We start from the raw sequence: 24,862 nt of genomic DNA, 5'->3' as shown, positions 1-24,862 counted from the left end.
AAGAAGCACTCAAACAAAAGTACGAGTCTCACATACTCTACGTTTCCTTCTCTTCACATTAACTCCTTTTCCATTATTTTCTTTCACTAACAACTCTGTGTCAATCACACGCCATATTTCACTTTTGACTATTTGAAATAAACTCCATTAACGTGGCCTGTGGCTGAGGATAATTCCTAATATTTCTTAAATTATTTACCTTAGACCAGCATATGGTACAGAACCATTCCTTCTCTACATTTGAGTGAGGTTATGCCAAAAATATATACAAATATAATGACCCCACTTACCACCAATGTAGTACAAATGCCCGATTATGAAAAATGAAGAAAAGGTTCCAGAACGGATGATATGGTGTAGTGTGGTAGTGGACAAAGAAGTCAGTGGACAACAGGTGTTTAAGCCAAGTAATGAGGCCTGGAGTAAGGATTGAGATGTCAGGAGGAGAGTACACAAGATACACAGGTGTTAGGAGAGACCTGGAAATGACCGGGGAATGAAGACTACACCTGGAAGCTCGAGGTAAACAAAATAAAGCTAGCAACATCTGCGAAATTACGCCACACATGCACGTATTACTTACATAATAAAGCACAAGATATATGCAATGAGAATATTTGTAAAGATAAGAGAGAGAGAGAGAGAGAGAGAGAGAGAGAGAGAGAGAGAGAGAGAGAGAGAGAGAGAGAGAGAGAGAGAGAGAGAGAGAGAGAGAGAGAGAGAGAGAGAGAAGCTATGCAAAACTGGTAAAAAGAAATCACTCTTAACGACACTACAGTAGAGAAGAGCAGACATGAACATAATCTATTAAAAAATGAATGGATTAAATGAAATGTATAGACGCAGTCTTTTCCAGTTTTCCATCGTCTATAAACATTTGGAAAGATAACTCTACTCTCTTTAAGTCAATGTCAAGTATCATGAACTAAAAAAAATTTTGTGGTATTCCCACTTGTAAAATTCTCTCTAATCTGATCCCTTAAATCTCGCTACTTGTCTTTATTTCCTAATGAATATGTATTCTTGTACTATTTTCATTGTTCTTGCAGTTACTAACCTTGTTTCTCAGCTTCGTTTAGGGCGGTTTCTAAGGTTTGTTGGTGGTTCAGGATGAAGCAGTCTCCCAATTTGTATTTTCCAGTCGTGAATATCGTGTTCTCTCTCTCTCTCTCTCTCTCTCTCTCTCTCTCTCTCTCTCTCTCTCTCTCTCTCTCTCTCTCTCTCTCTCTCTCTCTCTCTCTCTCTCTCTCTCTCTCTCTCTCTCTCTCTCTCTCTCTCTCTCTCTCTCTCTCTCTCTCTCTCTCTCTCTCTCTCTCTCTCTCTCTCTCTCTCTCTCTATCTCTCTCTCTCTCACTCTGTCTCTCTGTCTCTCTCTCTCTCTCTCTCTCTCTCTCTCTCTCTCTCTCTCTCTCTCTCTCTCTCTCTCTCTCTCTCTCTCTCTCTCTCACACACACACATATCTACATTTACATACCAATTACTCCATTTATACATAGTAAACTGCGAAACAAAACTCTAATTACCTTCGATTTCTGCAAAAACAAAAATATACGACAGCTATTCAACACGGGATCCAATGCTACATAAATTTTCACCCGCTATAATTCTGAAACGATAATTAGGATAATTATCTTGACTTTTAATTCCCTTGTTCAATTAGTTGCAATGTGGTAATGATTTACTCAATCCCGTAATTTGCTCAATCTTCCCTTGAAAAGAATTCCGAACATAAACAACTGGGGATTACCAACGGTAATCTATCTTCTATTCTTCCAGAATAGTACTACCCAGATCTATCAGTCTATTCTCGTCCAGGCAGCGGTCGATCCCAAACAAGCATTCGTCGATTTTTAACTTATTGTGTATTCCAAAAAAATCTTAATGTTCTCTTATATAGATTAAGATAATAACGCAGGCGGCGAGTCACAATAACGTGGCTGAAGTATGTTGACCAGACACAACATGGTTTCAGAACAGGGCGCTCTTGCCTGTCGCAGTTGCTGGACCACTATGATATGGCATTAGATGCTATGGAAGACAGACGAAACGCTGATGTAATTTACACAGATTTCGCAAAAGCTTTTGATAAATGTGACCATGGTGTTATTGCACATAAAATGCGTTCAACAGGAATTACCGGGAAAATAGGCAGATGGATCTACAATTTCCTGACTAACAGAACCCAATGTGTAATAGTCAACAAAATAAAATCCAGCCCATCAACCGTGAAGAGCTCAGTCCCCCAGGGTACTGTGCTTGCTCCAGTACTTTTTCTCATCCTCATATCGGACATAGACCAGAACACAACCTATAGCACTGTATCATCCTTTGCAGATGACACTAGGATTTTCATGAGAGTTGGCAACATAGAGGACATGGCAAAACTCAAATCAGATGTAGATCAGGTCTTTCTATGGGCTACAGAAAATAATATGGTGTTTAACGAGAATAAGTTCCAGCTCATGCGCTACGGAAAAATTTAAAATATAAAAACAGAAACCACGTACAAAACTCAGGCAAATCATAACATAGAACGAAAAGGCAATGTAAAGGATCTGGGTGTACTCATGTCGGAAGACCTTACTTTTAAAGAACACAATAAAGTAGCCGTCACAACTGCAAGAAAAATGACAGGTTGGATAACAAGAACTTTTCACACTAGAGATGCTATACCGATGATGATACTTTTCAAAACCCTTGTGCTCTCTAGAGTGGAGTACTGCTGCACAATGACAGCCCCTTTCAAAGCTGGAGAAATTGCTGACCTGGAGAGCGTGCAGAGATCCTTTACTGCTAGAATCCACTCAGTAAAACATCTAAATTACTGGGACCGACTAAAGAGCCTAAATCTGTACTCCCTTGAGCGCAGGCGGGAGAGATACATAATAATTTACACGTGGAAAATAATTGAGGGGCTGGTCCCAAACCTGCACACAGAAATAACATCACATGAGACCAGGAGGCATGGCAGGATGTGCAGAATACCCCCGTTGAAAAGCAGAGGGGCAACAGGTACTCTGAGAGAGAACTCTATCAACATCAGAGGCCCGAGACTGTTCAATACGCTTCCACTACACATAAGGGGCATAACTGGGCGACCCCTCACAGTGTTCAAGAGACAACTGGGTAAGCACCTCCAAAGGATACCTGATCAACCAGGCTGTGACTCATACGCCAGGCTGCGAGCAGCCGCGTCTAACAGCCTGGTTGATCAGTCCAGCAACCAGGAGGCCTGGTCGACGACCGGGCCGCGGGGACACTAAGCCCCGGAAGTACCTCAAGGTAACCTCAAGGTAACCCACACACACCCACACACACCCATCCACACACACACACACACACACACCATCGCTAATGCTGACTGTGGCCTCACCCCTCCTCATGAGTTTTAATTTAATCCAGTCTTAATAAATATCCTTTATGGTAAATAAACAAATCCACTTGGCCCGTGATGAGGGTTCGATCCTACGTCCGGGATGACCTCAGACGCGCCCTAGTCGACTGCACCTTAATGTTTTTAACTTGAAGACTGGACTATACTCCCCCTAGTTGTCCATCTTCTTTCGGGGGTTGAGCTGTGGCTCTGTGGTCCCACCTATACCAACTGTGGTCTCACACCTCTTCAATTTCTGATCCCAGCTCCTCTTGGAATTTCACAATCATATTTAAACACTCACAAATTGTATCGTTTGTCACCATGTTCGCCACGCAATTCAGCACGTACAGGTCGTCTCCATTCCAGTCCTTCACTAAACGCTTCAGCTGAGACTCTGTTAAATCATTCGTAACCATCAATGCCCCGCGCCTACATGGTAATAAGTTCGTTAAATATATTACGAACCAAAGGAAACTAATTATCATTTTACATATAAAGATCCCAAATAAACATATTTGTATTAATCCGAAATAGTAATTATATGGCAAACTACAGCCATAGTTTTCTGTACTCTGAACAGCTAGTCCCATCTTGGGAGTGATGGAGCAGAGGCCGGTGGGAGGGAAGACCCGTGAGAACTCATAGCTGAAATTTGCAGCGTCCCTGGTGTACGGGAAATGGGATATCATCTCGTGGAAGGTTCCACTTGACGACGAATCCCACAGCAGGAAACTCACAACATTAACCACAAACCAGGAGAGGGAAATTATGCACGGTGCTGAGAGCTGTCCCTGATGCGTACCGACACTATCATACCAATAGCGTTTAAATTTGCATTGAACGTCTGACGCCTCATCGACGGGTTCGCTGATAAACTTCTGTAGGGGTGTGTGTTCAAGGTATTTTGCTACTGCCTTAGGAATGTAGGCTAATATCAGGAGTAGAGAATACATAAACGGCAGCCACGGGTAGTCGGTGGTGCCGCTGGCGTTGGCGCCACCGTCACTGTGGGCGTCATATCGGGTGTATTGCAAACAGATTGCAATTTTGTTTTCGTCTGTCAGAGGCGTCAATCCGCCCGACAGCGAATTACAAGAAATTATCTTCTCTCCGAAATATCCAATGGATGTAGCAGCGAGGGCTCCTCATAATACGAAGAAAGTAACTACGATGTCCAAGTCGTGCAGGATAAGGCAAGTGGGGCTCGACCACTTGAAGTAATTCTTAAACAATTTCTTGCAATAACGGAAAAACGTTGATGATTTTTCCAACAGATCCATGGGCTATATGGTGGTCATTTTCTCAAGGAAGTACAATTAAATTATTATGTAATATTTTCCCCGATCCTTGAAAAAATATGAGAAGAGTAATTTCTCAAAGTCTAAAGTATACCAAATATCCTTTATATAGAAAAATTTAGTTAGGGCGGAACAAATCTGGATTTTTATGGCCTGTGACAAATTCACAGAATAGTACAGTAGTAGTGGGGAGATTATTACAGCGTATCAGTGCTGATACAGCAGTAATAGTGTTAGTGCTTGAGTAGGTGAGTTGTTCTTCCAGGTCCAAGTGTATCCCATGTTCTGCATTATTTGGTGCCCTTCTACACCCTTCCAGGAGCAGTGACAGTCACCTTAGTTCTTCTGCCACACATATGACTTCTCTTTACGTTACAGCTCATCATAAGTACTTTTTATGTCTAGATAATGTCACTTTACTTATACTTTCATCACGTTTCACAAGGTTCATCTCCCTCAGTCCGGTCCGCAAGCTCAGAAACTGAAATTGTTGGAATTGTCATTTAGCCAATGTCTATTTCTTTCTCATTTCTTGAAGTGGTGGCTCTTTGCTGGTACACTATTGGAATTTAGCATACATGTACTGAATGTGTTTTGCAGGTGTGTGTTGTAGCTTTGTATTTTACCTCATGGGTGTGTGTAGATATAGGGACACGCTACATGTGCACAAGTCATGAAAAGCACTGGAAAGGGATATGAGTGACTAACTATATCTAGATCTATCCATGGAGTCCCAGGTCCCAGAGGGAGGTCACGCTCTGTGTTACATAGTACAACATGACCTTTAATCCCTATTCTGTGACTCTTGATCTGTGACACCAGTTCTGTGCTCCTTGTTCTTAAAGGATTGTGACAGTAACACGAGTATGAATCTCAGTATCCATTTAGTAAAATAATTTTATAACTGAAGTGAAAAAAAACAAATTTAAAGAGCTAAAATTATTATGTTCTCTAGTGTAAATTTATATCATAATGTTTAGCATATTTTTGGGATATGACTTCCAGAGTCATTTTTTAAATTAGATTCTTCAACCCTCTAAAAAATGGAATTTTCAGAAAAGAGTCTGAATGAGATAGAAGAGCTTGGAGACAGTTGAGCCATTCTTCATGTGTTAGAAATGCCACCACCTCTGTTCAGTGCTGGTCACTATATCATTCTTGTAGGGGGGTTGGGGTTGATAAAAGGAAGAGGGGGTGGAGATGAGGAGGGGAGGAGAAGGGAAGGGAAGAAACAGCGTGTAATGGGTGATGGGAGAGGAGGGAAAGGGGTGGGAAGGTTATAGTGATTAAAAAGTATGACATTTGCAATTTAAATTTTAGGAATTTCATTGGATTTTAGAGTTGATTAAATATTATGCTTCTTGAATTTTTTGACGACTTTCTTTTACCCCCTTTATCATGTCCGTTTTTTTCTTCTCCTTCTTATTTCTAATATTATTATAATTATTATTTCTAATATTATGTTTTAAATTATTTTCACTATTTCTTTTAAATTATTGTTATTATTTTTTAAATTATTTTTATTATTTTTAAAATGATTTTAATTATTTTTTAAATTATATTTATTATTTGTAAATACATTTATTATTATTAGTGAGAAAAACAATTAGAGAAATACGGGGATTCGAACCCTCGACCAAGGGTACTCCCAAGTCGCACACCTTACCACTGCACCACACTATCATCATCACCATCATCATCATCATCATCAATATTATGAAGTGATATGATGATACGGAAGTGATGATGCTTCATCATCACTTCCGCTGTGACTTTTATTCTAGCTTTTAATTTCCTGTGGATTATTTCGTAACTAATCTTGTCATTCTCCTCTTCTCTCCTTCGTCAATTTAATTCACTTTACTGCCTAAAGGAATTCGTTCCTCTTCTCGTTATTTAAGTATCGTCAATACGCGAAATCGTAAGACATATACAGATAGCGATAGCTACGCAGGCGAGGTTCTTCCGTCTATTGAATATAAGTAATCGAAGCGCGGGTAATGTGATAGTCGAACCTAATATAGGGTATCGGGACGGAGTTCGATCGATTGAGTTAGAGATACAGTCATCTATACTTTTTTTCCTAGGTGTTTTTGCCGCATGATGATGTGTTTGGGGGAGAGAGAGAGAGAGAGAGAGAGAGAGAGAGAGAGAGAGAGAGAGAGAGAGAGAGAGAGAGAGAGAGAGAGAGAGAGAGAGAGAGAGAGAGAGAGAGAGAGAGAGAGAGAGAGAGAGGATAAATATAATAGACGTTAGGACTAGGTGGATCTCTTCGGTGATTGATTGACTGTCATTGTGATTGAGTTATTGGGCGGAGAGAAGGTGCTTGTGAGAGTTGCGGGGAGTGGTTGTGAGAGTAGGGGGGGTGTGGTTGTGAGAGTAGGGAGGATGTGGTTGTGAGAGTAGGGAGGGTGTGGTTGTGAGAGTAGGGAGGATGTGGTTGTGAGAGTAGGGAGGTGTGGTTGTGAGAGTAGGGAGGATGTGGTTGTGAGAGTAGGGAGGTGTGGTTGTGAGAGTAAGGAGGATGTGGTTGTGAGAGTAGGGAGGATGTGGTTGTGAGAGTAGGGAGGATGTGGTTGTGAGAGTAGGGAGGTGTGGTTGTGAGAGTAGGGAGGATGTGGTTGTGAGAGTAGGGAGGGTGTGGTTGTGAGAGTAGGGAGGGTGTGGTTGTGAGAGTAGGGGGGTGTGGTTGTGAGAGTAGGGAGGATGTGGTTGTGAGAGTAGGGAGGATGTGGTTGTGAGAGTAGGGAGGGTGTGGTTGTGAGAGTAGGGAGGATGTGGTTGTGAGAGTAGGGAGGGTGCGGTTGTGAGAGTAGGGGGGGAGTGGTTGTGATAGTAGGGAGGATGTGGTTGTGAGAGTAGGGAGGGTGTGGTTGTGAGAGTAGGGAGGGTGTGGTTGTGAGAGTAGGGTAGTATATATATATATATATATATATATATATATATATATATATATATATATATATATATATATATATATATATATATATATATATATATATATATATATATATGTCGTACCTAGTAGCCAGAACGCACTTCTCAGCCTACTATGTAAGGCCCGATTTGCCTAATAAGCCAAGTTTTCCTGAATTAATATATTTTCTCTAATTTTTTTTCTTATGAAATGATAAAGCTACCAATTTCATTATGTATGAGGTCAATTTTTTTTTATTGGAGTTAAAATTAACGTAGATATATGACCAAACCTAACCAACCCTACCTAACCTAACCTAACCTATCTTTATAGGTTAGGTTAGGTTAGGTAGCCGAAAAAAGTTAGGTTAGGTTAGGTTAGGTAGGTTAGGTTGTCGAAAAACAATTAATTCATGAAAACTTGGCTTATTAGGCAAATCGGGCCTTGAATAGTAGGCTGAGAAGTGCGTTCTGGCTATTAGGTACGACATATATATATATATACATATATATATATATATATATATATATATATATATATATATATATATATATATATATATATATATGTCGTACCTAGTAGCCAGAATGCACTTCTCAGCCTACTATGCAAGGCCCGATTTGCCTAATAAGCCAAGTTTTCCAGAATTAATATATTTTTCTCTAATTTTTTCTTATGAAATGATAAAGCTACCCATTTTATTATGTATGAGGTCAATTTTTTTTATTGGGGTTAAAATTAACGTAGATATATGACCGAACCTAACCAACCCTACCTAACCTAATCTAACCTATCTTTATAGGTTAGGTTAGGTTAGGTAGCCGAAAAAGATAGATTTGGTTAGGTTAGGTAGGTTAGGTAGTCGAAAAATAATTCATTCATGAAAACTTGGCTTATTAGGCAAATCAGGCCTTGCATAGTAGGCATAGAAGTGCGTTCTGGCTACTAGGTACGACATATATATATATATATATATATATATATATATATATATATATATATATATATATATATATATATATATATATATATATATATATATATAATGTATATTATGTTAGAGATGTATATGTATATTATATTATGTTATGTTCCTATGTTAGAGAATGCTAACCTCTTATGCTTATGCTGGGGTTTGGGCTTAGGTTCTATCGGCGATTATTTGCATTTGCAACCCGTCCTCAGAACAGGTCCATTCTATCCAGCAGACGACCCCAAAGACGCATTCATAAATTTTAAGATGCTGTTAATTCAAAATATGAATTTTCTCAAATATAAGTTAATAATATTATATATTAGCATATTGGGCATATTTAGGCACTAGTTAGGTTAGGTGTTTAGGTTCTGTTGCCGATTATTTGTATTTGTAGTAAGTGGGTGAAGCATTTACAGAGTTGTAGTTCGAACAAAAGTCGTCAGTGAAGCACTTGTTCCGGAAGTTTTCGAACATCAGCAGTTGTGAGTCATGTGTAAACTGTTTTTCATTCATAAACAGCGGGTTTGGCGGGTGCATGGAATAACTTTGGGGTCTTTGTTTGAAGGACGGGCTGGGTTTGGTGGCTTATTAACGAGCATTTGACCATTGTGTGGTGAAGCATTTATGGAGATTCGTTTCGAGCAGACGACGTCAGTGAAGCACCGTTCGGGAAATGTTTCACCGTCTTCAGATGTTAGTCAACAACCCGTCCTCATTAACATAGGCCAAATGTCGTTAATCCAGTCGTTAAACCTCCCCTGTTTATGAATGAAAAACGCTTTACACACAACTCACAATTCATCCGTTCGAACATTTCTCGAACAGTGCTTCGCTGACGACTTAGCTCCGTTCGAATCGCAACTCTGTAAATGCTTCACCCACTTACTTCATATACAAATAATTGCCACAGAACCTAATCACCTAACCATGCGAATGTGTCTTATGGGGGTCGGCCGCCGTTTTAACGAGCTTAGCCTGAGAACAGATTACAGCCAAACGCTCGTTCATGAAGCAGACCCCAGCCATCCTTCCATATATAATTAACTAGAGCGGGTATCCGGCGGCGCCCGGGTTCATTCTCTTCCACCATTTCTCCTAATCTACATCCTCTCCCACCTTCTCCCCCTTTCTCTCTCCCTCTCCCACAAGATTCCCGTCTCTTTCCCTCTTTCACAATCTCCCCTCTTTCTTTACTTTCTTTACCTCTTTCCTCCCCTCACTTCTACCTTCCCTTCTCACACTTTTTTACTTCCTCCCCCCCCCCCCTTTTAGAAATATTACATAACGAAGCATTAAAATTTATAGATAAGTCTACGGTCAACACAACAATTATTTTAGATAATGCTACTTTAAAAGCACATGGAAGGGAAGGGGGTTGAGTCAGATGCCGATATTCCTTAGAGTGTGGCACTGGTGTCTACCTCAACAGGCCTATGTCACTCCCATACCCCACATGCATCATATGTGATAGTTGGGTATGGCTAGCCTTAAGCATCTGGCTAGCTCCAGCTTTGAATAGACATTCTCTCTCTTATTTAGATATAGATATTTGCATGATTAAATAATTCATATTTTAATTGTTGTTGTTCTGATTTGAAATTATACTACTACTCTTAATATTTTTAATATCTTCAAATACTGTTATAATTATTATTATAATTATTATTATTATTATCTCATTCACCTAGGCTCTAGGAGGCTCGAACTGCGGACCCCACGAGTGGGCTCCGCGGTTCAAGTCTGGGTGTCGAATACATAGATTCGAATCCTCATTACGGCCCCTACGGATTTAATTATTGATTCAGTCACGTTAGTGTGATTACTGTCCTGTGTATTAATGTTATTGTTATTATTATCAGTGAGAGCACAAGTTGTGAGTTTCGTTATCAAATATCCAGAATGATCAGCGACTGGGAGATAGAGAATATCAGGCTTGTCATTCACCTGTGTTCCCCCTACTGAATATTTCACACCAGGCCATGTTTGATAAATGTCGACTGCTGGAGAGAGCCGTTGGTGTTGGTCTCCCTGGATGAATGTCGGCGTATCCGGCTGTCTGTCTGTCTGCCTGTCTGTCTGTCCTGTCTATATGGATGTTCGTGTGTTGAAGGACCTAAGTCTAGTTGGGTACTCTTTTTTTCGGCAGTTGCTTGATCGCTGTAGCCTAGTCTGTCATTGACACCTTTGCCTTCGTTATTTATTTATTTTCGCACAAGGCTGTTTAATTCTGAAGCTTAGGAAAGACGTTGTTATTGCAGTACTTGCAGACCATTGATTTCTGACTGTGATCAAGTGACTTGTGTGAGAGTTTCTTGGTATATTTGTGGACGTTCTACCTTCAACTCTGACCAATACTGATTTGGTCAAAGTATAAGTGAGTTAAAGGTTTTAATTACTATTACTAATCACAGTATTGACTATATTTACTCATGTATTATTGACTGAGTTGGTTACTGTTACATGTTAAAGTTTACATCCATAGTCACTATAAAACGTATCTAATTTAGGTTAATATATGTCGTTGTTCGTGTTCAAGGTGCGACACCTAGCATAATACTTGTCGTGGTGGGAGCTGAATGAGGCCCAGTTATTATTATAGAAGAACCTAGTTACACTGAGTTCTTTGTTGAAGGGACAGCTTCATGCTTTATATGATAATGTTGATTTACACGAAAGTGCTCAAGTGAATTGTTGCTTTATGTACCCTTTGTGGTATGACGCTTTCAAATATATATATATATATATATATATATATATATATATATATATATATATATATATATATATATATATATATATATATACATATAATGTAATAAAAGGGTGAAATCAATGATTCTAACACGAATCTTCTCTATATTTTTTACGTTTTTCTTCACTTGGAAAAATAACTCTATCAATTTATTTGTTAAGATTTTATTTGCGTTTTGTTTACCTTTCTTAACATTATGAAAGACAGAGTTTGAATGGTTTCAAAGTTTCCTACTGCCAGATATATAGCCAGGGATGAGGTGAGGTGAAGCAGTTCACTGATTGGCCAATAGGTTCATGGCATCTTACCACTCTTCACAAGCACCTCTTCGTCCTTCACAAGCACTTCACCTATTTTTTCAAAAGCCCTCGCAACTATTTGGGCTGGACGGTAGAGCGACGGTGTCGCTTCATGCAGGTCTGGGTTCAGTCCCCTCGACCTACCAAGTGGTTGGGAGCGGTTCCTTTCCCCCCTTCCCCTCCTGTCCCATCCTAAATCATTATGCAACAGGTCCTCTCCCGGTGCTTTATAGTCGTGATGTCTTGGCGCTTTCTCCTGACATTCACAAGCACTATATCCCCCGACTTTCCTAAGCATTCCATTACTCTCAAACACTCCCCCCTGCTCTCACAAACACACCCCTACTACTCTCACAACCACATCCTCCCTACTCTCACAACCACACCCCCCTACTCTCACAACCACATCCTCCCTACTCTCACAACCACATCCTCCCTACTCTCACAACCACACCCCCCTACTCTCACAACCACATCCTCCCTACTCTCACAACCACACCCCCCTACTCTCACAACCACATCCTCCCTACTCTCACAACCACACCCCCCTACTCTCACAACCACATCCTCCCTACTCTCACAACCACATCCTCCCTACTCTCACAAACACACCCCTACTACTCTCACAACCACATCCTCCCTACTCTCACAACCACACCCCCTACTCTCACAACCACATCCTCCCTACTCTCACAACCACACCCCCCTACTCTCACAACCACATCCTCCCTACTCTCACAACCACATCCTCCCTACTCTCACAACCACACCCCCCTACTCTCACAACCACATCCTCCCTACTCTCACAACCACACCCCCCTACTCTCACAACCACATCCTCCCGACTCTCACAACCACATCCTCCCTACTCTCACAAGCACATCCTCCCTACTCTCACAACCACACCCTCCCTACTCTCACAACCACATCCTCCCTACTCTCACAACCACATCCTCCCTACTCTCACAACCACACCTCCCTACTCTCACAACCACATCCTCCCTACTCTCACAACCACACACCCCCTACTCTCACAACCACATCATCCCTACTCTCACAACCACATCCTCCCTACTCTCACAACCACACCATCCCTACTCTCACAACCACATCCTCCCTACTCTCACAACCACACCCTCCCTACTCTCACAACCACATCCTCCTTACTCTCACAACCACATCCTCCCTACTCCCACAACCACACCCTCCCTACTCTCACAACCACATCCTCCCTACTCTCACAACCACATCCTCCCTACTCTCACAACCACATCCTCCCTACTCTCACAACCACATCCTCCCTACTCTCACAACCACACACCCCCTACTCTCACAACCACATCCTCCCTACTCTCACAACCACATCCTCCCTACTCTCACAACCACACCCTCCCTACTCTCACAACCACATCCTCCCTACTCTCACAACCACACCCTCCCTACTCTCACAACCACATCCTCCCTACTCTCACAACCACACCCCCCTACTCTCACAACCACACCCCCCTACTCTCACAACCACACCCCCCTACTCTCACAACCACACCCCCCTACTCTCACAATCACATCCTCCCTAATCTCACAACCACACCCTCCCTTCTCTCACAACCACATCCTCCCTACTCTCACAACCACATCCTCCCTACTCTCACAACCACACACCCCCTACTCTCACAACCACATCCTCCCTACTCTCACAACCACACCCCCCTACTCTCACAATCACATCCTCCCTAATCTCACAACCACACCCTCCCTACTCTCACAACCACACCCTCCCTACTCTCACAACCACTCCCCCCCTACTCTCACAACAACACCCCCCCCCTCTACTCTCACAACCCCCCCCCCTACTCTCACAATCACATCCTCCCTAATCTCACAACCACACCCCCCCCTACTCTCACAACCACACCCCCCCTACTCTCACAACCACTCCCCCCCTACTCTCACAACCACACCCCCCCCCTCTACTCTCACAACCCCCCCTACCCTCACAACCACATCCTCCCTACTCTCACAACCACATCCTCCCTACTCTCACTACCACACCCTCCCTACTCTCACAACCACACCCCCCTACTGTCACAACCACACCCCCCCTACTCTCACAACCACACCCCCCTACTCTCACAACCACATCCTCCCTACTCTCACAACCACACCCTCCCTTCTCTCACAACCATTCCCCCCCTACTCTCACAACCACACCCCCCTACTCTCACAACCACATCCTCCCTACTCTCACAACCACACCCTCCTACTCTCACAACCACACCCCCCCTACTCTCACAAGCACACCCCCCCTACTCTCACAAGCACCTTCTCTCCGCCCAATAACTCAATCACAATGACAGTCAATCAATCACCGTAGAGATCCACCTAGTCCTAACGTCTATTATATTTATCCTCTCTCTCTCTCTCTCTCTTTCTCTCTCTCTCTCTCTCTCTCTCTCTCTCTCTCTCTCTCTCTCTCTCTCTCTCTCTCTCTCTCTCTCTCTCTCTCTCTCTCTCTCCCAAACACATCATCATGCGGCAAAAACACCTAGGAAAAAAAGTATAGATGACTGTATCTCTAACTCAATCGATCGAACTCCGTCCCGATACCCTATATTAGGTTCGACTATCACATTACCCGCGCTTCGATTACTTATATTCAATAGACGGAAGAACCTCGCCTGCGTAGGTATCGCTATCTGTATATGTCTTACGATTTCGCGTATTGACGATACTTAAATAACGAGAAGAGGAACGAATTCCTTTAGGCAGTAAAGTGAATTAAATTGACGAAGGAGAGAAGAGGAGAATGACAAGATCAGTTATGAAATAATCCACAGGAAATTAAAAGCTAGAATAAAAGTCACAGCGGAAGTGATGATGAAGCATCATCACTTCCGTATCATCATATCACTTCATAATATTGATGATGATGATGATGATGGTGATGATGATAGTGTGGTGCAGTGGTAAGGTGTGCGACTTGGGAGTACCCCTGGTCGAGGGTTCGAATCCCCGTATTTCTCTAATTGTTTTTCTCACTAATAATAATAAATGTGTTTACAAATAATACAAATAATTTAAAAAATAATTAAAATCATTTGAAAAATAATAAAAACATTTAAAAAATAATAACAATAATTTAAAAAATAGTGAAAATAATTTAAAACATGATATTAGAAATAATAATTATAATAATAATAGAAATAAGAAGGAGAAGAAAAAAACGGACAAGATAAAAGGGGTAAAAGACAGTCGTCAAAAAATTCAAGAAACTTAATATTTAATCAACTCTAAAATCCAATGAAATTCCTAAAATTTAAATTGCAAATGTCATACTTTTTAATCACTATAACCTTCCCACCCCTTTCCCTCCTCTCCCATCACCCATTACATGCTGTTTCTTCCCTTCCCTTCTCCTCCCCTCCTCATCTCCACCCCCTCTTCCTTTTATCAACCCCCAACCCCCCTACAAGAATGATATAGTGACCAGCACTGAACAGAGGTGGTGGCATTTCTAACACATGAAGAATGGCTCAACTGTCTCCAAGCTCTTCTATCTCGTTCAGACTCTTTTCTGAAAATTCCATTTTTTAGGGGGTTGAAGAATCTAATTTAAAAAATGACTCTGGAAGTCATATCCCAAAAATATGCTAAACATTATGATATAAATTTACACTAGAGAACATAATAATATTAGCTCTATTAAATATGTTTTTTTTTCACTTCAGTTATAAAATCATTTTACTAAATGGATACTGAGATTCATACTCGTGTTACTGCAACAATTCTTTAAGAACAAGGAGCACAGAACTGGTGACACAGATCAAGAGTCACAGAATAGGGATTAAAGGTCATGTTGTACTATGTAACACAAAGCGTGACCTCCCTCTGGGACCTGGGACTCCATGGATAGATCTAGATATAGTTAGTCACTCATGTCCCTCTCCAGTGCTTTTCATGACTTGTGCACATGTAGCGTGTCCCTATATCTACACACACCCATGAGGTAAAGTACGAACCTACAGCACACACCTGCAAAACACATACAGTACATGTATGCTATATCCCAATACAGTACCATCAAAGAGCCACCACTTCAAGAAGTGAGAAAGAAATAGACATTGGCTAAATAACAATTCCAACAATTTCAGTTTCTGAGCTTGCGGACCGGACTGAGGGAGATGAACCTTGTGAAACGTGATGAAAGTATAAGTAAAGTGACATTATCTAGACATAAAAAGTACTTATGATGAGCTGTAACGTAAAGAGAAGTCATATGTGTGGCAGAAGAACTAGGGTGACTGTCACTGCTCCTGGAAGGGTGTAGAAGGGCACCAAATAATGCAGAACATGGGATCCACTTGGACCTGGAAGAACAACTCGCCTACTCAAGCACTAACACTATTACTGTTGTATCAGCACTGATACGCTGTAATAATCTCCCCACTACTACTGTACTATTCTGTGAATTTGTCATAGGCCATAAAAATCCAGATTTGTTCCGCCCTAACTAAATTTTTCTATATAAAGGATATTTGGTATACTTTAGACTTTGAGAAATTACTCTTCTCATATTTTTTCAAGGATCGGGGAAAATATTACATAATAATTTAATTGTACTTCCTTGAGAAAATGACCACCATATAGCCCATGGATCTGTTGGAAAAATCATCAACGTTTTTCCGTTATTGCAAGAAATTGTTTAAGAATTACTTCAAGTGGTCGAGCCCCACTTGCCTTATCCTGCACGACTTGGACATCGTAGTTACTTTCTTCGTATTAGGAGGAGCCCTCGCTGCTACATCCATTGGATATTTCGGAGAGAAGATAATTTCTTGTAATTCGCTGTCGGGCGGATTGACGCCTCTGACAGACGAAAACAAAATTGCAATCTGTTTGCAATACACCCGATATGACGCCCACAGTGACGGTGGCGCCAACGCCAGCGGCACCACCGACTACCCGTGGCTGCCGTTTATGTATTCTCTACTCCTGATATTAGCCTACATTCCTAAGGCAGTAGCAAAATACCTTGAACACACACCCCTACAGAAGTTTATCAGCGAACCCGTCGATGAGGCGTCAGACGTTCAAGGAAAATTTAAACGCTATTGGTATGATAGTGTCGGTACGCATCAGGGACAGCTCTCAGCACCGTGCATAATTTCCCTCTCCTGGTTTGTGGTTAATGTTGTGAGTTTCCTCCTGTGGGATTCGTCGTCAAGTGGAACCTTCCACGAGATGATATCCCATTTCCCGTACATCAGGGACGCTGCAAATTTCAGCTATGAGTTCTCACGGGTCTTCCCTCCCACCGGCCTCTGCTCCATCACTCCCAAGATGGGACTAGCTGTTCAGAGTACAGAAAACTATGGCTGTAGTTTGCCATATAATTACTATTTCGGAATATTACAAATATGTTTATTTGGGATCTTTATATGTAAAATGATAATTAGTTTCCTTTGGTTCGTACTATATTTAACGTACCAATTACCATGTAGGCGCGGGGCATTGATGGTTACAAATGATTTAACAGAGTCTCAGCTGAAGCGTTTAGTGAAGGACTGGAATGGAGACGACCTGTACGTGCTGAATTGCGTGGCGAACATGGTGACAAACGATACAATTTGTGAGTGTTTAAATATGATTGTGAAATTTCAAGAGGAGCTGGGATCAGAAATTGAAGAGGTGTGAGACCACAGTTGGTATAGGTGGGACCACAGAGCCAGAGCTCAACCCCGAAAGAAGATGGACAACTAGGGGGAGTATAGTCCAGTCTTCAAGTTAAAAACATTAAGGTGCAGTCGACTAGGGCGCGTCTGAGATCATCCCGGACGTAGGATCGAACCCTCATCACGGGCCAAGTGGATTTGTTTATTTACCATAAAGGATATTTATTAAGACTGGATTAAATTAATACTCATGAGGAGGGGTGAGGCCACAGTCAGCATTAGCGATGGTGTGTGTGTGTGTGTGTGTGTGGGTGGGGATGGGTGTGTGTGTGTGTGTGTGTGTGTGGATGGGTGTGTGGGTATGTGTGTGGGTGTGTGTGTGTGTGTGGATGGGTGTGTGTGTGTGTGTGTGTGTGTGTGTGTGTGTGTGTGTGTGTGTGTGTGTGTGTGTGTGTGTGTGTGTGTGTGTGTGTGTGTGTGTGTGTGTGTGTGGACCACACCTCACACATGTGGGCCACAGTTGGTTGGTACAGGCGGGACCAAAGAGCCAGAGCTCAACCCCCGCAAGAACAATCAAGCATTCAAGTAAAAATTACCATAAAGGGCATTTATTAAGACTGGATTTAAATTAAAACTCATGAGAACTGTGCTGAGTTCAAAGGTATGCCACTAGACTAGTCCCAGAACTAAGAGGCATGAGTTATGAGGAAAGGCTAGGTAAACTGCACCTCACGTCGCTGGAAGACAGAAGAGCTAGGTGAGACACGATCACCACATATAAAATTCTCAAGGGAATTGACAGGGTAGACAAAGATGGATTATTTAACACGAGTCGTACACGCACAAGGGGACACAGGTAGAAGCTGAGTACCCAAATGAGCCACAGAGACATTAGAAAGAACTTTTTCAGTGTTAGAGTTGTTAGTAAATGGAATGCACTAGGAAATGATGTGGTGGAGGCTGACTCCATACACAGTTTCAAATGTAGATATGATAGAGCTCGAGAAGTTCAGGAATCTGTACACCAGTAGATTGATGGTTGTGAGGCGGGATCAAAGAGCAGAGCTCAAACCCCGCAAGCCCAACTAGGTGAGTACACACACAAACACACACATACACACACACACACACACACACACACACACACACACACACACACACACACACACACACACACACACACACACACACACACACACACACACACATACACCCTCGCTCATCTCCTGTCAACTCTGATGAACAATACAATCTCATTTTTTTCACTCGCGCCTATTGAAGGCAATGACATCAAAGGTACGAAACGACCTGACAGAACTTTAAAGGTCGCATGCGGTGAGTTACGAACCCAACACACAAGACGATGCATGAGATAACAGGTCCGGGATGCTGGGAGATGCTGAAGTGTGTTGGAGATGGCGTCTATATGTGCGTGCGTACGTCTACATGTGTGTGTGTGTGTGTGTGTGTGTGTGTGTGTGTGTGTGTGTGTGTGTGTGTGTGTGTGTGTGTGTGTGTGTGTGTGTGTGTGTGTGTGTGTGTGTGTGTGTGTGTGTGTGTGTGTACTCACCTAATTGTACTCACCTAATTGTGCTTGCGGGGGTTGAGCTCTGGCTCTTTGGTCCCGCCTCTCAACCGTCAATCAACTGGTGTACAGATTCCTGAGCCTATTGGGCTCTATCATATCTACATTTGAAACTGTGTATGGTGTGTGTGGTGTATGGTGTATGGTGTATGGTGTATGTGTGTGTGTGTGTTTGTGTAGGTGTGTGTGTGCGTGTGTGTGTGTGTGTGTGTGTGTGTGTGCGTGTGTGTGTGTGTGTGTGTGTGTGTGTGTGTGTGTGTGTGTTTAAAGCGAGAGCTTGCGTGAGAATGTTTGTGTTTATGCTTTGTTCCATAAACACATTTTTACATTTATTTTCCACTTTGCTTTGCTCTGTTTTTTCCGAATTCCTTCCTCACGTCCCATATATATTCCCTTCTCCTCCCCGTTCATTTCCCCTTATTCTACTTCACCTCCTTCCTTCCCCCTTAACTTTTTTCCCAGCATTCCTTCCCTGTCTGTCTCCCATTCTTTATCACACGTCTATATCTGCTCCGTCCTTTCCTCCCTTTCCTCCTTTATTTCAGCGTCCGCTATTCTACTCTCTTTATTCAATATTCTCTGATTATTATTATCCCTCTGTGATCAAACTGTCGGAAAAGATTTATCCACTGTGAAGGTAACTAGGGGTTAACGGTAGTTTGTATACTCTAATTACGCCAATTATTCCTTGTTATTGCGTCATAAACACGAGACTTCTGCACCCGGGGAATTAAGGGTAGAAATGGAAGAGGATCGAAGGAAAACAATACGAGGGAAGATGATAATAGAGTATGATGTTTTATGATGATAAAAATTAAAGAGAGAGAAAAGAAGAACCTTGATTTAACTCTATGTTCGTTTGTTCGATTGCACAGCTTCATGTATTAGTGGTGAAGCTGTGAATCTTCTTGGAGCTTCACACAAGCTTCAGGTACAGTGAGGTATAAAGTAAATAATTTCAAAAATGTGTTTTTAATTCCAATTTCGAATCCTGAAGCTGTATATGCTTAAAAACTAGCTAGGAGATAATAATTTGGATTGATACTTCCGACAATTGGGGATCTTGGTGGTGGTTTAGGACCTTTTATAAATATAATAGTAAAATGTTTAATGTTTTATGTAGTGAATACGGTAAAAATGTTATAACATAATCCCTCAGGCATTATATTCAATAACCATTCTGGAATTTTATACGATAACCATTCAGGAATTGTATACAATAACTATTCGGAAATTTTGTCAAATGACCATTCAGAAAATACATTTAACAATCACTCAGGATTTTTAAATAATCTTCTGAAAGCATTTATACAAAACTAATCATGAATGTTATACAATAATCACTCAGTAATGAGATGATTCGATGAAATATCTGTACCCAAAATTGACTACAGAGTGCTGTCAGGGATTAGGTTAAGGTTCTAACGACTTCCAATCCATTTGAACAGTCAGTGTTGTCTATAGTAGTTAGAGTACTGGATACAATGCATGGAGCCCTGGCTGTCCAGGTTCGAATCCTTCACAGGTGAAGAGTTTTCCGTTGCATATTGGCTTGAGGGCCATTCAAGCTGTGGATATATATATATATATATATATATATATATATATATATATATATATATATGTATATATATATACATATATATATATATATATATATATATATATATATATATATATATATATATATATATATATACATATATATATATATATATATATATATATATATATATATATATATATATATATATATATATATATATATATATATCCACTGATGAATGCATGCAGAGGAATATTCTTGTATACACGTGCATGCATCCATGCATACACATGTATACAAGAATATATAAATACACAAACACATATAAGCCCTCATTGGCATAATTATACTCATGAACTCGCAAACACACGCGCGTGCAGACAACAAAACATACAAATACACACCAAAAATACTGTTACAAGTTGAGTCCTTCTAAAAGTTACAATATTTTAAAACATTTAAGAACTTGACTTCCAAAATATAAAATAATTAGAATCTCCCTAACTTATGTCCAAGTTTAATGTCCTGTCTAATAAATTTATGAGTCTTGGAAACACACGTAAAAGAAATTAGATGTGTACGTATGTATATACCTGGGGGTGTACTCACCTACATGTGCTTGTAATGTCGTGCGTAAGCTCTAAAGCCCCGCCTCAATGGCTACTGAGACGGGGTGGTTTAATGTCCCAATGTCTCAATGCTAATGATATGACATTTGTTTTATTTTGATGGTCATAGTTTAAGGTAAAATTGTGTTGTAAATCTAATCCATTCCAATTAATTACAGTTTATACGTTAGAGTAGCTCTCTCGTGACGTATTTCTGTTTCAACATTCCGGTTTAAGGGAAAGTTCCGCCTCGCGTTTGTCCTTTATGTCTAGTCTGTTGATGTCAGTAGCCAGATGCATTATCTTGCACTTACTGGAATTAAACTCTAGCAGCCACTTGTTGATATGTCTTTACAATTTGTTCAGATCATTTTGAAGTTTCTAGCAGTCGTCCACCTAGTGTAGGTGATAGTATGTGTGTATGTGTATTCACCTAGTTGTATTCACCTAGTTGTGCTTGCGGAGGGGTTGAGCTCTGCTCTTTCGGTCCGCCTCTCAGCTGTCAATCAACTGTTACTAACTATTAACTATTTTTTTCACACACACACACACACACACACACACACACACACACACACACACACACACACACACACACACACACACACACACACACACACACACACACACACACACACACACACACACACACACACACAACGAGGAATCCCCATGGCGGGGAGGAGACCTGGGGAGCGAAGCTGGTAGACGTTATTGACAGGAATTTCCTAACACAGCATGTGAAAGAAGATACTAGGGAAAGAGGAGGGGATACGCCCAGCCTATTAGATCTCATTATCACTCAGAATGTAGAAGACATCGAGCAGTTGGAACATGAAATACCACTAGGAGCTAGTGACCATTGTGTCCTAGCCTTTGACTACATGATGGAGCTTAAAATTGTGACCAAAGGACAAGAGGTCCGGGAAAGGAGACTTGATTACAGAAAAGGGGACTACAGAAGGATAAGGGACTACCTGGGAGAAGTGCAGTGGGAGGAAGAACTTAGAGGAAAAACAGTGCAAGGTATGATGAACCAAGTCATATTGACATGCAAGGAGGCTGAAGATAGATTTATTCCAACAATAAAGGAAAAAAGCAGGAGGGAATATAATAACCCATGGTTTAATAGACAGTGTCAGGAAGCAAAGGTGAGAAGCAGGAGGGAGTGGAGGAAGTACAGAAGACAAAGGACAGAGGACAACAGGATTAGATGTAACAGAGCTAGGAATGATTACATTAACATAAGACGAGTGTCGGAAAGAAATTATGAGAACGATATTGCAGTCAAAGCGAAAAAGCAACCAAAATTACTACATAGCCATATAAGAAGGAAGATGTCGGTAAATGACCAAGTGACAAGACTGAGGAAAACAGAAGGGGCATATACAGAAAGCGACAAGGAAATCTGCGAGGTACTGAATGCAAAATTCCATGGAGTGTTCACTACCGAGCCTGAGCAGCTCCCATTGTTAGAAGAGATTACCCAAGATGAAAGACTATCAGATATAGAGGTGACAGCAGAGGATGTAATGAAACAGTTGACAACACTGGATGCAAATAAAGCTGTTGGACCAGACAAAGTATCACCGTGGATACTTAAAGAGGCAGCGCAGGCTCTCAGCGTGCCTCTGGCAATGATCTTCAATGAGTCACTTATGTCGGGAGAATTGCCCAGTTGCTGGAAGGAGGCAAATGTCGTACCGATTTTCAAAAAGGGGGATAGGGAGGAGGCACTTAACTACAGACCCGTATCACTGACAAGCATCCCCTGCAAAATACTTGAAAGAATAATTAGGCTAAGACTTGTTGAGCACCTGGAGAGCATTGGGTTTGTAAACAAGCACCAACATGGGTTCTGGACAGGGAAATCATGCCTAACAAACCTTTTAGAATTCTATGATAAAGTAACAAGGATAAGGCAGGACAGAGAAGGCTGGGCAGACTGCATATTTCTTGACTGCCAAAAGGCCTTTGATACGGTACCGCACATGAGACTGCTATACAAACTTGAGAGGCAGGCAGGAGTAAGCGGAAAGGCCCTAGTATGGGTGAAGAACTACCTAACAGGAAGGAGCCAGAGGGTAATGGTAAGGGGCGAAAAGTCGGACTGGCGAACAGTAACAAGTGGAGTACCTCAAGGATCGGTGCTGGGACCAATCCTCTTTCTAATTTACGTAAATGATATGTTTACAGGAGTGGAATCATACATGTCAATGTTTGCAGATGACGCAAAATTAATGAGAAGAGTTGTGACAGACGAGGATTGTAGGATCCTCCAAGAGGACTTAAACAGGCTGCAGAGATGGTCAGAGAAATGGCTACTGGAGTTTAACACCAGTAAATGTAAAGTTATGGAAATGGGATCAGGTGACAGGAGACCAAAGGGACAGTACACAATGAAGGGGAACAGCCTACCTGTAACGATTCGAGAAAGAGACCTGGGAGTGGATGTGACACCTAATCTAACTCCTGAGGCACATATAAATAGGATAACGACAGCAGCGTACTCTACACTGGCGAAAATTAGAACTTCATTCAGAAACCTAAATGAGGAAGCTTTTAGGGCGCTTTACACTGCCTACGTGAGACCCGTCTTAGAGTATGCCGCGCCATCATGGAGCCCCCACCTGAAGAAACACATAAAGAAACTGGAGAAGGTTCAGAGGTTTGCGACGAGGCTTGTCCCAGAGCTACGAGGGATGGGATATGAAGAGCGGCTGAAGGAACTGAACCTTACGACACTAGAGAAAAGAAGGGAGAGAGGAGATATGATAGGGACATATAAAATACTCAGGGGAATTGACAAAGTGGAAATAGATCAAATGTTCACACGTAATAATAACAGAACGAGGGGACATGGGTGGAAACTGGAAACTCAGATGAGTCACAGAGATGTTAGGAAGTTTTCTTTTAGCGTGAGAGTAGTAGAAAAATGGAATGCACTTGGGGAACAGGTTGTGGAAGCAAATACTATTCATACTTTTAAAACTAGGTATGATAGGGAAATGGGACAGGAGTCATTGCTGTAAACAACCGATAGCTAGAAAGGCGGGATCCAAGAGTCAATGCTCGATCCTGCAAGCACATATAGGTGAGTACATATAGGTGAGTACACACACACACACACACACACACACACACAATAAGCAATCCGTAGCAGCTGTCTATTTCCCAGGTACCTATTTACTTCTAGGTAACAGAGGCATTAGGGTGAAGGAGACTCTGCCCATTTGTTTTTCCGTCGGCTGCGGGGATCGAACCCCGGTCCCGAGTCTAGAGCACTGTCCACTCAGCCAGCCAACCCCATGGTGTGAGTGTGTGTGTGTGTGTGTGTGTGTATGTGTGTGTGTGTATGTGTATGTGTGTGTGTGTGTGTGTGTGTGTGTGTGTGTGTGTGTGTGTGTGTGTGTGTGTGTGTGTGTGTGTGTGTGTGTGTGTGATTGGCTTTGGAGGTTTATACGGCTTCTTTAAAGGCTACCGTTTTCAGTTGCATCCTCTACTACCGTCCCTCTCTCTCTCTCTCTCTCTCTCTCTCTCTCTCTCTCTCTCTCTCTCTCTCTCTCTCTCTCTCTCTCTCTCTCTCTCTCTCTCTCTCTCTCTCTCTCTCTCTCTCTCTCTCTCTCTCTCTCGTTATAAAGAAAGTACTTTAATTTTCGGTGAATTAAGTATCGTCTGAATTTATCGTTAATGGCCGAATACTCAAAAGGTCGTCAATATACAAATTTCCTAAAAAAAAAAAAGTTGTATGAACAAATTTGAAAGAAATGGAGATAATGGATTTTCCTCCGCCTTCTAAAAGTCTAAAGATAATACTCATTATCAACAGTAAA

Source organism: Procambarus clarkii, chromosome 18 (genome assembly GCF_040958095.1).
Source record: "Procambarus clarkii isolate CNS0578487 chromosome 18, FALCON_Pclarkii_2.0, whole genome shotgun sequence".
In the NCBI taxonomy this organism is placed as follows: Eukaryota; Metazoa; Arthropoda; class Malacostraca; order Decapoda; family Cambaridae; genus Procambarus; species Procambarus clarkii.
This window is presented reverse-complemented; position numbering follows the sequence as displayed.